The following is a 16,866-nucleotide window of genomic DNA, read 5'->3' as shown; positions in this document are numbered from 1 at the left end:
TTTTTGATTTACTATCCAATTGGAAGACTGAAAAACTATTGTTCATTACACCATACACAATATAGGCATGAGTATGATGCCTATTGGAAATATGGATAAGGAGCTTATGTATGAAAAAGTTGGTTGCCCATAGCAACAGTTCAGCATGACTGCCCATAGCAACAGTTCAGCATTCTTGTTCCCTTCTCCCACCACTCACTACTGTGACAACTAAACTGGTTGCTATGGACAACAGAACTCTATTTTTGGGCCATTATACACTTTTCATTCAGCACTTCCACAGCTCTTTACGCCCTCCCCCTTCCCTCCATGACGGTCACGTGTTGATGTTTCACTGGCGGCGGTTGGCGCTGGTTTGAGTTCGTCCCGCCCAGGCAAAAGGTTGTCACGTGGCGCGCAGCGGGCCAATCGGAGCCCCGCGTTGGTTTCTCAGAGCCAGAGCGTCGCCGTCTGCTCCCGGGCCCTGAAAAGTGTGGAGAGCGGGGACGGAGACGGAGGAGGCCCGGCCTCGGTGTGTGGCGGTAAGTGACGGCAAGGACACGGTGCTGGCCGGTCAGGGAGGTGGGGGGGCTTACTTATGTCTGATGGGGGGGGTCCTCCATGGGTGTTGGGGGCAGTGTGTATGGAGGGGGGGTGGTGGTGGAGAGGAATGGGGGTGCACTGGGGCCTCAGTGGTGGGTGAGGGGGATAGGAAGGCCCGGAGAACCCTCACATGGGAGGACATGCGCACTCGTGGACTGGGGTGGAGAAGCATGTGCCCAGTGAAGTCATAACACCTTCCAGTATGAGTAACTTCCAGAAGGATTGAAGTAGATGGGGAAACGAACTTCTAAGGACTTCCTGGTGATTCTAAGCGTCTTCTCTCTCATTTCTGTGTTGTAAAAAAAAAAAAATTGCTGTTAAAATGCTGTATTTCTACATATTTTGTGGTTATGTGACCTCTGACCCCACAACCATAGCTTTTCTCAGTGAGCGCCGGGGGCGGAGATCTCATACGACGGTGAAGTGACGTCACCAGGTCTGAGCGTAGATGAGCGCAAAGGAACGCGTTGGCTGGATAATCCGAGGTTTGCGCCTCTGCGCAACTTCCAGCGCCAGAGCGATCCACCGTTTCAATGGCAGCTAATTCCTCCCCACCCCCTATACCGTTGGTCAAGTACTCGCCCGTTCAGAGAAGTGATACCTTTTTGCGGTGTGATTTGAACCTGTGCAAAACGAATGGGCTCAAATCGCACTGCAAAGAATTGCATGCAATGTGAACAGGAGTCCTGTCTGAATGGCATGCGGTTTCACACACACCGCTCCTGTGTGAACCCAGGCCTGTCCTAGTGATTTTAAGCTTGAGTTCGCACAGGGGAAAAAAAGAATGCGATTCAGACATGAATCGCACCACAGTCCTGTTTACATCCCATGTGATTTGAGCAAGGGCGCACAGGTGCCACTGCCCTCCCCGCTAGCCATGCATCCAGCCCCTTTCAGGATGCATCGATTCCAATGGGTGTGTGTTTTTGGAAGTACCGGATTAGAGCCAGAGGCTTAAATAGGGTGGGTTTGGGGCGCAGAGAACGTGCTCCGAGCCCACTCAGGCGTGTCACAATAGCGAATAAATATTCGCAATTATAACACTGATCTACCAATCAGGAAGTGGCTTGTGAGACCTGTCACCCGATTGGCTGAAAGGACAGGTGATCCTATTGGATGCCTAGGAGGAGACGCATGGTTGAGAGAACATGTCTGCCCGATGCCAAAACCTGCCACCTAGATGGCGTAAGACAGCGGGGGGGGGGGGGGGGGGGCGGGAGATAAAACGTTGATCGCTGCATATAGTGTCAATTCACCTTTTGCAGATTTAAAGTGATACTAAAGTCTTGTTCGTTTTTTTTTTTAACCACTTCCGGACCACCCAACGCCGTTATACATCGATAATTTGACGTTAAATACCGGAGTATGGCAGCAGATAGCTGAAACTGCAGGCGGTCCGCTTTAAGACAAAAGTGGTCTCTGCGGCGGATTTGTTACGGTCATCTCCACCACTTACCAGAGCTGTCGGTAGCGGCGGAGACGATCCGGCCCTTCCCCCTAAAAGGTAACTGTGTCGAGTGAGGGAATCGTGGCCCCCCACGTCAAATGTCACTTCCGCCTAACGGACTTAAAGGGACATTTTTTATAAATTATTATTGCGTCTAAGTGTAAATGTGAGATCTGAGGTCCTTTTGACCTCATATTGCACATTAAAGAGGTCCTGTCATGTTTTTTCTTTTACAAGTGATGTTTATATTCCTTGTAATAGGACTAAAATTCATCGAAAAAAAACTTTTAAAGAGCCAGTGAATAAAAAAAAAAAAAAAAAATATTTATATATATTTTCTCTCATTTCCCTTTTTTTTTTTTTTTTTTTTTTTTTTTTTTTTTATAAACGCTCTGTCCCTCCATGCTCACATGCAGAAGCATACACATACGTAAGTCACGCTTACATATGAAAATGGTGTTCAAACATGTGAGGTATGGCCACGATTCTAGCCCTAGACCTCCTCTGTAACTCAAAACTGGTAACCTGTAGAAATTTTTAAACGCCACCTGTGGAGATTTAAGTGTCAAAGTTTGTTCCCATTCCACGAGTGGGCACAATTTTGAAGTGTGACATGTTGGGTATCAATTTACTTGGCGTAACATTATCTTTCACAATATAAAAAAAAAAAAACCCATTGGCTAACGTTACTGTTTTCGTAAGTATTTTTTCCCAAAAAATTGCATTTGTAAAACTCTGCGCAAATACGGTGTGACAAAATATTGCAATGACTGCCATTTTGTTCTCTAGGGTGTCTGGCGTAAAGAAAATAAAAATAAAATCTGGAGGTTTTCAGTAATATTCTAGCAAAAGAAAAAAAAAGATTTTAACTTGTAAATAAGTTTGAAAAAAAGGCCCGGTTGTTAAAGGTTGTAAACCCTCGTGTTTTTTTTCACCTAGGATGCATTACTTACTTGAACCCTGGAACTTCCCACAGAGGAGATGTCCCTCTGCTCGGGTTTCTCGGCTCTTGATTGGATACATTGATAGCAACGCTGCTGTTGATCAAATAAAATGACGCAAGGTAGAGCTGCACGATTCTGTCAAACGAGAATCGTGATCTTTTTATTGTAAGCAAAAAAATCATGATTCTCACAACGTAAAATCTTTCACATTATACAAAAAAGGGTTAACTATACTGGTGTGTGTGTTTTTTTTTTTTTTTTTTTTTTATTCGTTAAAGTAATTTTTCCCCCAAAAAAACACTTTGCAAATACAGTGTAACATAAAATATTGCAACAACCACCATTTTATTCTCTAGAGTGTCTATAAAAATATATATTTATAATGTTTGGGGGTGCCAAGTAATTTTCTAGCAAAAAAACCCAAAATGATTTTAACTGGAAACCAACAAATGTCAGAACTTAGTGTTTAAGTGGTTCAACTTTTTTCACTTGGGGTCCTTCCACACGGGGCGGATCAGTGCTGATCCGCCCCGCGGATATCCGTTTGCTCAGCGGGGATCATTCCGTCGATCCTCGCTGAGCAGGGAGATGACAGGTCCGTCTCTGCACACCGTGGGAGATCGGATCACGATGGACCGCAGTGTCTGTCGTCATCCGATCCGCAGACGGATGGAAAAATAGCTTTTTTCTCCGTCACGCTTTTTCGAATCGGAGCGAGTCGGATGTCAGCGGACTTGTCACCGCTGACATCCGACGCTCCATAGAGCTCTATGGAGCATCCGTTCAGGTCCGCCTGAAAAACTGACAGGCGGGCCTGATTGGATCGTCTGTGTGAAAGGGGCCTAACAAGCAAAGTCTATTCCATTGACAAATTGTTACAATTATACTTAAAGGGGTTGTAAAGGTAAATGTTTTTTTCATCTTCATGCATTCTATGAAAGAAAAAAGAAAGAATTGTGAAATGCATTCTATGAACGAACAGAAAGAATTGTGAAACACTTTAGTCAAGATCGCGGTAACGTTTGATGGTTAATTGCGCAGCTCTAAAGCAGGGGTGGGGCTGAGGCCTACATTCAGCATCTATGGACTCGGGAGCGTGCCTGCAAAGCAACCCCCAGGAGAGTGCTTCTACTAGGGGGTTATATGATTATTGGGAGGCTTTACAATCGCTTTAACCACTTCGGTCCCAGAAGATTTTATCCCCTTCCTGACCAGAGCACTTGTTTACAATTTGGTACTGTGTCACTTTAACTGACAATTGCGCAGTCGTTCGTTGCTGTACCCAAGCAAAATTTGTGTCCCCCACAAATAGCGCTTTTTTTGGTGGTATTTGAACACCTCTGCGGTTTTTATTTATTTTTTGTTTTGTTTTTCTGTGCTATAAACAAAAAGCGACAATTTTGAAAAGGGGAGAAAAAAAAAGATTTTTTGCTAATTATATCCCCCAAATAAAAAAACAAAAAACTTAATTTCTTCATCAGTTTAGGACTATATATTTTACATGTTTTTTGTAAAAATCGCAATAAGCATAGGTTTGGTTTGCGCAAAAGTTACAGCGTTTACAAACTATGGGAAAGATTTATGCTTTTTTTTTTTTTTTTTTTTTTAAACCTAGTGATGATGGTGATCTGCGGTTTTTAGCGGTATTGCGACAGATGGATCGGAGACTTTTGACACATTTTTGGGACCAATGGCATTTAATCGGTGCTATAAAAGTGCACTGATTACTGTGTAAATGTCACTGGCAGGGAATAGGTTAACACTAAGGGGCAATCAAGGGGTTAATTGTGTGTTCTAACTGCATATGGGGATAGGATTGACTAGGAGAGGGGACCTATCGTTTTCCTACTTCAAAAGAAACCATATGGCTCCTCTCCTTTGACAGCACAGGGTTTTGTGTTTACACACATAAATCCCTGTGCTGGCGTTCATGATCTGCCACAAGCATCGGGTCCCCCACCGTGCAGCGGGCACATGCCCTCTGGTGGCCGAAAAAAGGGTAGGAGAGTCATTGTGCCTCAGTATATCTGCGAGACATGGTCGGGAACAGGTTAAAGTGGTAGTATGGTCATTTTTTTAACTTTTACCTACAGGAAAGCCTATAATAAGGCTTACCTGTAGGTAAAAAAAATATCTCCTAAACCTGTACGGTTTAGGAGATATTCCCCTCGGTATGCGCCGCTGACTGCAGCGGCGCATGCGCACAAGGGGGTTCTCTCCGTGAAAATCCGGCAGCGCTCGTGCGGCCGGACTGAAATCTCCCGCGCGCATGCGCGGGAGTGACGATATCGCGGCTCCGGCCACTCACAGCGCCGGAGCCGCGATACCCGGAAGAGACGCCGAGGGAGCATGTCGGCCAGATGTCGGATCGGGCCAGATGTCGGGGCCTCGTTCTAAGGTAAGTATTTCATAATGAGCTAGTATGCGGTGCATACTAGCTCATTATGCCTTTTGCTTTGCAGGTTTAAAAAAAAAAAAAAAAAAAAAAAACATTGCGGGTTTACTACCGCTTTAAGTGGTTAAAAAAAAGTCATACCTGCTCTGTGTAATGGTTTAGCACATGGCAGCACGGATGTTCCTGTCCCCTGCCGAGTGCTCCCACAGCAAGCAGCTTGCTCTGGGGGGCAGCTGAGCTGCTTCTGTGTGTGTCCATTCAGACTCGGAGCCCTGGCTTCGCCTCACCCCCTCTCTCATTGGCTCAATTACTGATTGCTGTGTACTGTGCAGCAGCTGTCCGTTTTGTGTGAATGGGCCGTAAAATGTAAGTTCTCCTTTTCAGAAAAAATTAGGTAACCTCACCCACTACCTGTCCCTCCTATACTTGCCTCTGTGGGTGATTGGGTGCCATTGCCTACACAGCTGGTATATCGGTCCAGGGATTTAAAAGCCGCATACCTCTTTCCTTAGGGATATCGGGGTGATTCTGATTTGTGACAAGCTGGCAAATGACCACTTAGACCATTCAGTATTGCTGTGATCTGTGCCGGAAGAAGGCCATGGCTTGCAATTCCCTGGAACCCTGCCCACCTATGTGTGCAGTGACAGCTGATTTTCTACAGAGGTACAGTGCCTTGCGAAAGTATTCGGCCCCCTTGAACTTTTCAGCCTTTTGCCACATTTCAGGCTTCAAACATAAAATTATAAAAAAATTTATTTTTTGTGAAGAATCGCCAACAAGTGGGACACAATTGCGAAGTGGAACGAAATCTATTGGATTTTTGAAACTTTTTTTTTTAACTAATAAAAAGAAAAGTGGGGCGTGCAAAATTATTAATACTTTGTAGAGCCACCTTTTGCTGCGATTACAGCTGCAAGTCGCTTGGGGTATGTCCCTATCAGTTTTTCACATCGAGAGACTGAAATTTTTGCCCATTCTTCCTTGCAAAACAGCTCGAGCTCAGTGAGGTTGGTTGGAGAGCGTTTGTGAACAGCAGTTTTCAGCTCTTTCCACAGATTCTCGATTGGATTCAGGTCTGGACTTTGACTTGGCCATTCTAACACCTGGATACGTTTATTTGTGAACCATTCCTTTGTAGATTTTGCTGTATGTTTGGGATCATTGTCTTGTTGGAAGATAAATCCCCATCCCAGTTTCAGGTCTTTTGCAGACTCCAACAGGTTTTCATCCAGAATGGTCCTGTATTTGGCTGCATCCATCTTCCCCTCAATTTTAACCATCTTCCCGGTCCCTGCTGAAGAAAAGCAGGCCCAAACCATGATGCTGCCACCACCATGTTTGACAGTGGGGATGGTGTGTTGAGGGTGATGAGCTGTGTTGCTTTTACGCCAAACATATCGTTTTGCATTGTGGGCAAAAAGTTTAATTTTGGTTTCATCTGACCAGAGCACCTTCTTCCACATGTTTGGTGTGTCTCCCAGGTGGCTTGTGGCAAATTTTAGACGAGACTTTTTATGGATATCTTTGAGAAATGGCTTTCTTCTTGCCACTCTTCCATAAAGGCCAGATTTGTGCAGTGTACGACTGATTGTTGTCCTATGGACAGACTCTCCCACCTCAGCTGTAGTTCTCTGCAGTTCATCCAGAGTGATCATGGGCCTCTTGGCTGCATCTCTTATCAGTCTTCTCCTTGTCTGAGCTGAAAGTTTAGAGGGATGGCCAGGTCTTGGTAGATTTGCAGTGGTCTGATACTCCTTCCATTTCAAAATGATCGCTTGCACAGTGCTCCTTGGGATGTTTAAAGCTTGGGAAATCTTTTTGTATCCAAATCCGGCTTTAAACTTCTCCACAACAGTATTACGGACTTGCCTGGTGTGTTCCTTGGTCTTCATGATGCTCTCTGCGCTTTCAACAGAACCCTGAGACTATCACAGAGCAGGTGCATTTATACAGAGACTTGATTACACACAGGTGGATTCTATTTATCACCATCAGTCATTTAGGACAACATTGGATCATTCAGAGATCCTCGCTGAACTTCTGGAGTGAGTTTGCTGCACTGAAAGTAAAGGGGCCGAATAATTTTGCACGCACCACCTTAGTTTTTTTTATTTGCTAAAAAAGTTTAAAAAATCCAATAGATTTCGTTCCACTTCACACTTGTGTCCCACTTGTTGGTGATTCTTCACAAAAAATAAATTTTTTATATCTTTATGTTTTGAAGCCTGAAATGTGGCAAAAGATTGAAATGTTCAAGGGCGCCGAATACTTTCGCAAGGCACTGTAAGTGCAATAAGAACCAGGTGAGTGTGGAGTTTTCACTTCTTTTTTTTTTTTTTTGCCAACTGTGTCCCACTGGGTAGATTTTCCTTTTGCTTCCTGTGCCTTAGCTAAACAGGAGATGGATGGAAATCCATTCAATGTAAGGAAGTCTGTGTAGTCGCAGACCTTTTTTCACTTTCGATGATTTTAAACAGGACAAATAGAGAAGGTGAATCTCTCTAACAGGGGCTCAGATGGCAATAAAAACCATGATAGGTGCTCTAATTCCTCCCCACTCTATCCAAAACTAAAGAAGTTTTGACTTTAGTTATACTTTACCCTCCCTGGCCATTTTCCTGAGTGTGGATTGGAGTTAAAGTTCAGTACTATTAGCCGTAACCCTGAGCTACGCTCGGGATTACATCTAAGGATCCTGGTGCAGTGTACTTACCTTGTCCCCAGGATCCTGCGATGTCTGCCCCCCCCCGCTGTGTCTGCGCTCTGTGTCCCCCGCCCGATGCCTCTGTGTGTCAGGCTCCGTTCCCTGTGAGTGTTATATTAGTTATAATAGTATTTTTTTTTTTTTTTAAGGCCATGGAATTTACCACTATTAAAGTGTTGAAAAAAAAGTTCTCACCCTTATAGCCTTAAAGGACTACTCATAGGAAAAGAAAAAATTGATTGGTCGCCAGAACCAGGATTGAGGTAAAATCTTCTAAAGGGGTCACCAGTTCCAATGACAATTAAAAGGGGGTGGCACTCATTTTTGAGAGATTTCCTCTTACTTTCAGGTGCCTCTCCAGGACAGGAAATTGAGAAATCTCCCCTATGGGACCCCGACCGAAAAATTTAATACAGATAAGAGCACCAAAATTGAAAAAATAAAAAATAAAAAAAAATAAAAAGCTTTAGCAAAGTTTCCGTAGCCACCCTGGCGGTATGATTATGTCAAATTGTTTGCGTCTCAAAGCAGTACAATTGTTTTGCATAAAAAATTGCAGTTTTATATTGTAGTCCTGTAATTCTTAGCAATAACACACTTAAATCTGTCCAAACAAGTCTAGTAGACATAGCGGGTATGATAAAAGTTTGAAAAATCATAAATATAAAAAATGATTTTCCCCACGATTCAATTCTGCAAGTGTTCCCGTCTACTATAGCTGTTTTCTTGCTGGTCTAAAACCACTTTTGACATAAAAGGGACACTTTTGTTGCTATGGGCAATCTCAAGTTTTCAGGCAGAAAGAAGTGTGTATGTGTGTATATGTATGTATATGTATGTGTGTGTGTGTGTGTGTGTGTATGTATGTGTATGTATATATATGTATAAAATTTTTTTATATATTTTTTACTTTCTGTTCAATGATGGTCAATAGAGAGGGTGAATCTACCCATCAGGAAATCAGTTATTGTGGTATTCCTTCCTTTGTCTACCCCAGCCATTCTCAACCAGGATTCCTCCAGAGGTGGCTAGGGGTTCCTTGAGCTGTGGTTGATTTACCTCCTGTTTGATGGTGCCTACATACCGGTAGTTCTGAGCCAATGCCACTTGGAGGAGCCAGTGGTATGACACTAATGATTTTTATAGCTCTCTGTAAAGGGGCTATTCTTAACCACTTGCTTACTGGGCACTTAAACCCCCCTCAGTCCCAGACCAATTTTCAGCTTTCAGCGCTGATGCACTTTGAATGACAATTGCGCGGGCATACAACACTGTACCCAAATGACATTTTTATCATTTTTTTCCCACAAATAGAGCTTTCTTTTGGTGGTATTTAGTTACAGCTCGGAGTTTTATTTTTTGCTAAACAAACAAAAAAAGATGCAAAAAAAAAAAAAAAAAAAAATCATGTTTTAATAGTTTGTTATAAAATTTTGCAAACGGGTCATTTTTCTTTTTCAGGCGGCACTGATGGGCTGCATTGGTGGGCACTGATGGGCTGCATTGGTGGGCACTGATGGGCTGCATTGGTGGGCACTGATGGGCTGCATTGGTGGGCACTGATGGGCTGCATTGGTGGGCACTGATGGGCTGCATTGGTGGGCACTGATGGGCTGCATTGGTGGGCACTGATGGGCAAAGATGGGCACAGATAAGATGGCACGGATAAGTGGCAAGGATGGGTGGCACGGATGGGCACTGATAGGTACCACAGATAGATGGGACTGATGGGCACTGATAGGTGGCACTGCTGGGCACTGATGGGCGGCACTGATGGGCGGCACTGCTGGGCACTGATGGGCGGCACTGGGGTGCAGCACCTTTGAGGCACTGTGGGTGGCACTGTGGGCACTATGGGCACAGACGGGGGGCACTTTTACTTTTAGTTATTGTTCAGGATGGCACTGCGGGAGGCAGGTGGGCACTGGCAGGTGGCATGTGGTGCCTTGCATTGCTGGCCGTGATCGGGACTGATGTCCCGATCACGGCCGCCGGTGATCGGCTTTTTTTTTAAAAAAAAAGGAGGAATAATAGCCGATTACCGGCTCCGTTCTATCACATGATCAGCTGTCATTGGCTGACAGCTGATCACGTGATAAGGGGTCGGGATCGACCCCTTACACGGATCGGTGATCAGGCGAGTCTCACGGACTCGCCGATCACAGAGCGCGCCGCGCGCACCCCTCAGGGGGCGCGCAGGCCGCTCGTAACCGGGACGACGTCAATAGACGTAGTCCCGGCAATCTAGGTCCGCGCTAATGCCGTCATTCGGCAATAGCGCGGTACCCAAGTGGTTAAACTGACCACCAAACTAAGTGCCATTGTTCCCACTGAATCCCAATAAATGGATTTTATCCAGGGTTCCCGAGACCTGAAAATAATTTTAAGGGTTCCCCTGGGCTAAAACGGTTGAGAAAGGCTGGTCTACCCAAAAGAGGAAATATGAAAAAATACACATGGTTTTAGTAAAGCTGCCCATACATGATGGTTTATTGGTCAGAAGAGGCAAGAGATGCGATAGTCTTCACACATTATTCATAAGGGACAGCCAGGCTTTGTAGAGTTGTTCAAAATATTTGCATTAAAAATATTAGTGGTTCTAAAGGCGGTTTTCAACCGTAATGCATTCTATGTATTAAGGTTTAAAAAAAAAAAAAAAAAAACTGGGTGCAGCTCCCAGCCCCTCATACTTGCCTGAGCCCTATCTTTACCCCCCCCCCCCCCCCATCTCCTGTAGCGGTAATCTGTCTTCTCCTTGCAGGGATGGTTTTCCCCACCCCTCCCCCTGGAGAAGACGGTTGTTGATTCCCCTGTCTGTTGATGGTAAATCATGGTTGCAGAAAATAAATTTCGACCGGGTATGGCTGGCCTAACACTCGAATTGTGTTGCTGGCCAGATCACCAGGAGAAAATGCAGAAAGGAATCCTAAAGCTTTCTCTTCCTTTCCTTTTACAGAGACAAAACTGGAAGTTTAAATCTATAAAGTGAGGCTAATTCTTCTCTTGTCACGGAAACAAGTATATCTGTTGGAAAATTCCCCCTTAAATCCTGTCCTAGTGACAAGTGTAAAACGTTGGATTTGCTTTAACTGTTTGTCTTTGATGTTTATCAGTGAGAACTAAAAACTTACTAAAAAAATGAATAGGTGTGAACCAGGCCTGAAACAGTTGTCACCTGAACACTGTTCACAATAGAAGCTTCTCCTCTATCCTTTCTTGTGACAATTGTAAAATGTTAAGGCTTCTCATCACTTTGTCATGTTGACAAATGACAAATAGAGGGGCTGAGTTTACCTAGTGGAAATGCGGACAGCAGTACACATCTGACAGGTTCTACTTCTTCCCTCCTCTATTCCAAACAGTAAACAGTTTAGGCTAGAGATGCACTTTAATGATGCTTCCCACTGAGCCTGCAAATCAACCCTGGTTTTGAAACCAAAAGCAAAAAAGTAACGCATGACAGCTTACCAATCATTAGATGTGGTGGCTGCATTTTTACTTTTTTTTTCCCCTTCTGTTTTCACCTTGAGACCTGATCAGTAATAACTTCCTGTGTTAAAGCATGTGCCACATGCTGGATGAAGGAGCATAGGAGTTACATTTGGACAGCAGTATCATAATTTGTCATGGGGGGAGGGGAGTGTTGGATGCACTAGCAGCTTTAGATACTAACAAATTAAAGCCAAATTCCAGCAAATACTTTATAAGCAGTTACAGCAAACAGTTTCTGTTCCTTTTTTAGGGTAAAGGGTTTAAATAAAATCTGACCATTGCAAGTGCCCCTATCGGTCGTAAATGGTTTGTCTCAACCCTATCTAACTGTTGCATCCACAGGACAGCTTGTTCTGTTGAATTACCAACTACTGGCACGATCACTAGAAAATAAGAGCCTTAAAAAGAAAACAAATACAGCCATCACATATTTTGGTAAGCTGCAATATAATGTTTGCTTAGGAGTTTAATACCACTTTAAATGAGAGGATGGGCAGTGCTATATATATATATATATATATATATATATATATATATATATATATATATATATATATATATATATATATATATATATATATATATATATATATATATATATATTTATTCTCTCATACACTAGTATTGATATCGCTATCTATTACACATACACTAGCATTAGTATTTACATACACTAGTATTTAAATCAAGAGTCTTCATTTCTGCACCGCCTGCCAAATTTTTTTTAGACTGGGTCCTGGAAAAAATAAATTTCCTGTGCGGTGGGGCTATGCCCGCATTGCACGTGTTATCTGCAAATTTTTGTCGGGGGGGTGGGTGGGATTTGAGAACGGAGAGATATTTGCCTATTCCTCTAGTCCTTGTGGCTCCTGCTCCTCCAGTCTTTCAGTCCTGTGTGCAAATTGGCAGAACAGTCCACCACTGGAATATGAGGAAGTGCCATTTGCAGGTGGAGTGGAGCATTGGGGGGATTATACAGTTATACAGCTTTCTCCTCTCCCCTGCATAAAATGATCAGATGACCTGTGCAGTCTGGGCACAGCTCCACTGCATGGGAAAACTTTTTTTTTTTTTTTTTGCTCAGTTGAGCTTTTAGTGCAGGAAATGGGACACAGTTTTCATCACTTGTAGCAGCCAAAGGTACGGTAAAAGGTCTTGGCGGCGTAAAACTGTATGGGAGGATGTCTTGCTGTTAGTGCAGCATTTTAAAACTTGTGTCGTATTACTGATTTTTAGGAAAGTGGGTAAGGTTTGATGGAACCCCAAGTAAATGAGTGTGTGGTGTAAATATGGAGAATCTAAATATTGGACCAAAAGTACCACACAGCAAAATTCAACCCCAGATACAAGTTTATTCCAATAACAAACGTTTACAAAGCCAACATGTTTCGGATCTGTAACTACCCCTTTATCAGGGCTGAAAAACAATGGAATACTACATTGGGACTCAAAAAAAATCAAAGACTGGTCAGGTATTTATGACAATATGTGGGTTTGCACGGCACTCTTCAGCAATTCTAGCAGCAAAAATGCTACCAGTGCCATCTGCTAATCAGTGATGTACAAACCCACTTAGGCCCCTTTTTATACAATTGCTCTTCTTTCTTTCTCAGATTTCTATACTAATATACAGTAGTATATCGCATAACTGACCGCTTTCTCTGTTCAGTTTTTTTTTTCTCTACCATCTCATGATGGAGGAAAAGGGGATCCATGTAATCCCTGTGGCTTGCTGGATGTCAGCAGCCGTGCATCCGCCTATATCTGCCCACTTCTGATTAAAATCAGCAAAAGTGGACATGAATGCAAAATTTTTCCCTTCAAATTGACAAACTTGGACTGACCCAGCTATAGGCGGACACAAACATACATGCAAGATAATGACACTGCAGCCCAATCATGCAATTGGGCCTGCAAGAGCTCTCCGTGTCCAATCGGCGTGCCTGACTTGCAGTCTTCAACCCTGTGTCACAAGAGTCCTTTCATGTAGGTAAATTCTGCAACCAGGTGACTATGAATACAATTTCTCTTCATTTTGTTCAAGGAACATACATGTTCCAAATGGCTAACGCTAGTGGTTGGTGACTTTATCTATAGACAGGCGGACGCGCACCCACAGGGATACATTGCTTTCTGTTTTTGACACGTAATCGTGGGTCAAAAAGGGATTGATAGAATGCTCATGTGAAAGGTGCCTTACTGTCATAACTCTCAATAATACATTATTGTCTTCAAGCCCTAATGATGGAGGTGAAGTTACAGCCCCTGAAACACAATTAACCTCTTGCCGACCACATCACAAGGATGTACAGGGGCAACGCAGTGCTGTTCTGCGCTGGATCACGTACCCTGTATGTGATCTAGCACCTCTCTGATGGGGAGCTTGCTGCTCCTGCTCTGTGTTTTGTGTGCAGAAGCCGATCAGCGGTGCTGGCGAATAGCTGTTCTCCAGCACCCGTTGATCATCGGGAAAACGCCAACAACGGAGCTCTGCTTGTATAAACAGGCAGAGCTTCGTTCTGATGGGGGGAGGGATGGACTTTCTTTTCCTGCGTAAGCAGGGAATAAAATCCATTGCTTCCCTTTTTAGTGAAAGCACCAAACACAGTTCACACAAACACTGACTAGGCACACAGTTAACCCTCTGATCGCCCAAGCTGTTTAACCCTTTCCCAGCCAGTGTCATTAGTACATTGACCGCTCATATTTTTAGAACTTGGTGTCACTGGTCCCCAAAAAGTGTCAGAATGTGTGCCGCAATATCAGTCCCACTGTAAGTCGCTGATTGCCAGCATGACTAGTATGCAAAAAAAATGCACAATAAATATACCATAGTTTTGTAGATGGTAACTTTATTTTTTTTTATTTTTTTTTATGCCTTTTGTTTTATAGTGCAAAAAAATTGCAGTGGTGATCACATGCCACCTAAAAGCCTATTTTGTGGGTAAAAAAATTACAAACTTTTATTTTGTCTAATTATTTGCATGACCGTGCAGTTGTCAAAGTAATGCAGTGCTGTATAGCAAAATGACCTGGTCAAGAATGTGGTAAATATTCCAAGTCAAGTGATAAACATTTTGTTATTGTAGTAAACGTTCTTCTGGAGTTAATTATGGCGTGGCATTTCATTTCTAGATTCCCAATTTACTAATCCTGTCCCTAACCTGCAACAGGATTGCGAAAGAGACACCTGCTTATTACTCATTCTTGCTGACCCAAGCGCTATAAAATGTTATTTGCCAGTGAGGGAGCAGAGAGATGGCATATGAGCTGATGAGTATTGTTGGTGCCCTTTCACACCACAGTGCAGTGTGTTGCAGCATGTTGTGTTACACAGCCCATATTAATGCGAGGTGATGCAGGCTACATTATTTTTTATATTTTTTGGACACTGCACGGTCATTGCTTTGTAGTGCACATGTATTGTGGAGGTATGTGGCATGCTTTTCACAATGAATGATACTACAACACACCTTTGTGTGATAATGTACATGTTACCATGTTGCTGCATATGATGTCAATGGGCCGTTTGAAAATTCCCACTGATGACTGGTTTGCGTTTGTGACATGGCCTGAAAACATCAAGTAGTTGGAAAGACAGTGGTTGTGTTTTTTTTTTTTTTTTTGGATAGAGTAGGAAAGAGCTAGAGCCTATTCAAAGTTCAAGAGTAATTTAACCCTCTTTCCCCTGGTCTGCTGACCACTGTGATTGGGAGAATTATATATATATATATATATTTTTTTTTTTTCTTTCTGTGGACCACAATTGGTTAAACCAGAACTCCCATATTTCCTGTCACTTTAAAGTTTTATTGCTTGCAATTATTCTATCTGTTGGAATGATCTGGAAGCTGTAATACACTGCAGTAGCTTGTGCTGCATATAGTAAGCTGTACTGTTTTTTTTGTTTTGTTTTTCTCCCCCCTTCTGCATCTGGAAAGAAACAGTTGGTCTTTCGGCATCTCAGCCATTCAGAAACAGACTTTTTTTTTTTTTTTTGCAATGAATACAAGACCTTTCTCAGGCAAAGGTAAAGATGCAGGCGAATTATGTCACATCCTGCACCTCAGCCAATCGGAGAATGCCTTGTACAACCTCCACAGCGGGTGGACTGATCTGTAACCGTAAGAATTCATTTGAACTGAGCTGCCCCCGATAAAGTTTTTTTTTTTTTTAATTTATTTTTTTATGAAGGGAACCATGGAGTTTTAGATTAAGATCTCTTTAGAAAATAATGCAAAAGGCCTTGGTGTAAGATGACAAAGTTCTAATAGAAGGTTTCTATGCAGCCATAACATCTGGCTCCTAAGTTTTCATTCTTGGCAGCTTGTGTTGTCGAAAATGTTGTCCTGTGTATTTTGCTGCTATGTTTTTTACAGTGGCATGTGTCCAGCAGCTGGGTGTGTGACTGTAAGCTAGTGCATTGCTAATTTCAGAGCTTTACAGTTTGTCTAAATGTTTTAAAGTGGAGTCCCAGTTCTTTTTTTGATGAATGGGAAGTATTGCCTATCAAGGTTGTAAGTGTTAGTGCTGCAGAAGTGCACGTGCGATTCTCTCTGTTTGTGGAACATGAAAACTGGGCCTCCAAGTGCATAAACGCTCGATGGCCGCCAGCCCCCAATCTGTTCTGCTTCACTCTTTTCTTTTGCCTGCCAGGCTGATTGTGGGTCAGATGTTATGCACGCTTCAGTACTTGCCGGTCTCCTGCTGCTGTCTGATCATGCGCATTGTCATTTTTTTTTTTTTTTTCAATACTGTGGGAGTTGCAGGCAAAGAATGGAAAAACACAACCTGCACTCCTAACCCCATGAGTATAGCAACAGTTTAGGTCGGGACATGCTGCACCCATGGGATTATCTACATCTCTATAACATTGCAGGCTGAAAAGAGGTCTTAAACGCTTAGTACTTTTGCCTAAATGGATTTAGATAAAATGGCATCATGTCCATAGTATGTTTGTTTGTTTGTTTTTAATGGTCCATTCAGTGCCTTTTTAGGTAGCTAGAGCTTTCCCAGGGTGTTGCAAAGTACCGTAATCTCGAATTCTTATGTGACTGTTTACTTTTAAAAATCTACTATATTATACATGATTTAAAAAAGGAAAGGGATACGGTACACTTCCAGAACAATTCCAAAACTGTTCAAGACAGAGTTGGAGTGGAGGGCCCTGCTCATGAGAGCTTACACTCTAAAAGTGATGCAGTAGTTAGTAACTGTGAGGGATGCTGTGTTCGAGAAGGTAAGATTATTAAAAAAAAAAAGTAAGGTATACACTTGCCACCCAAGAGGTTTTTAATTT

General features: G+C 43.0%; 1 protein-coding gene across 1 annotated transcript in view; it reads left to right on the top strand.

The window, feature by feature from the left end:
- Nucleotides 1-329: 329 nt before the first annotated feature.
- ZHX3 (zinc fingers and homeoboxes 3) overlaps nucleotides 330-16,866 on the top strand; it is a 32,182-nt gene continuing 15,645 nt past the window's right edge. The window contains exon 1 of the mRNA XM_077459132.1: nucleotides 330-521. The gene's annotated coding sequence lies outside the window, so the exon portion shown is untranslated. The remainder of the gene's footprint in view (nucleotides 522-16,866) is intronic.

The sequence above is a fragment of the Lithobates pipiens genome, unplaced genomic scaffold, assembly GCF_037356315.1.
Source record: "Lithobates pipiens isolate NorthernLeopardFrog02 unplaced genomic scaffold, aLitPip1_a1.2 Scaffold_28, whole genome shotgun sequence".
Classification (NCBI taxonomy): Eukaryota; Metazoa; Chordata; class Amphibia; order Anura; family Ranidae; genus Lithobates; species Lithobates pipiens.
The sequence above is the reverse complement of the archived record's forward strand: the minus strand, read 5'-3'. Positions and strand labels throughout refer to the sequence as shown.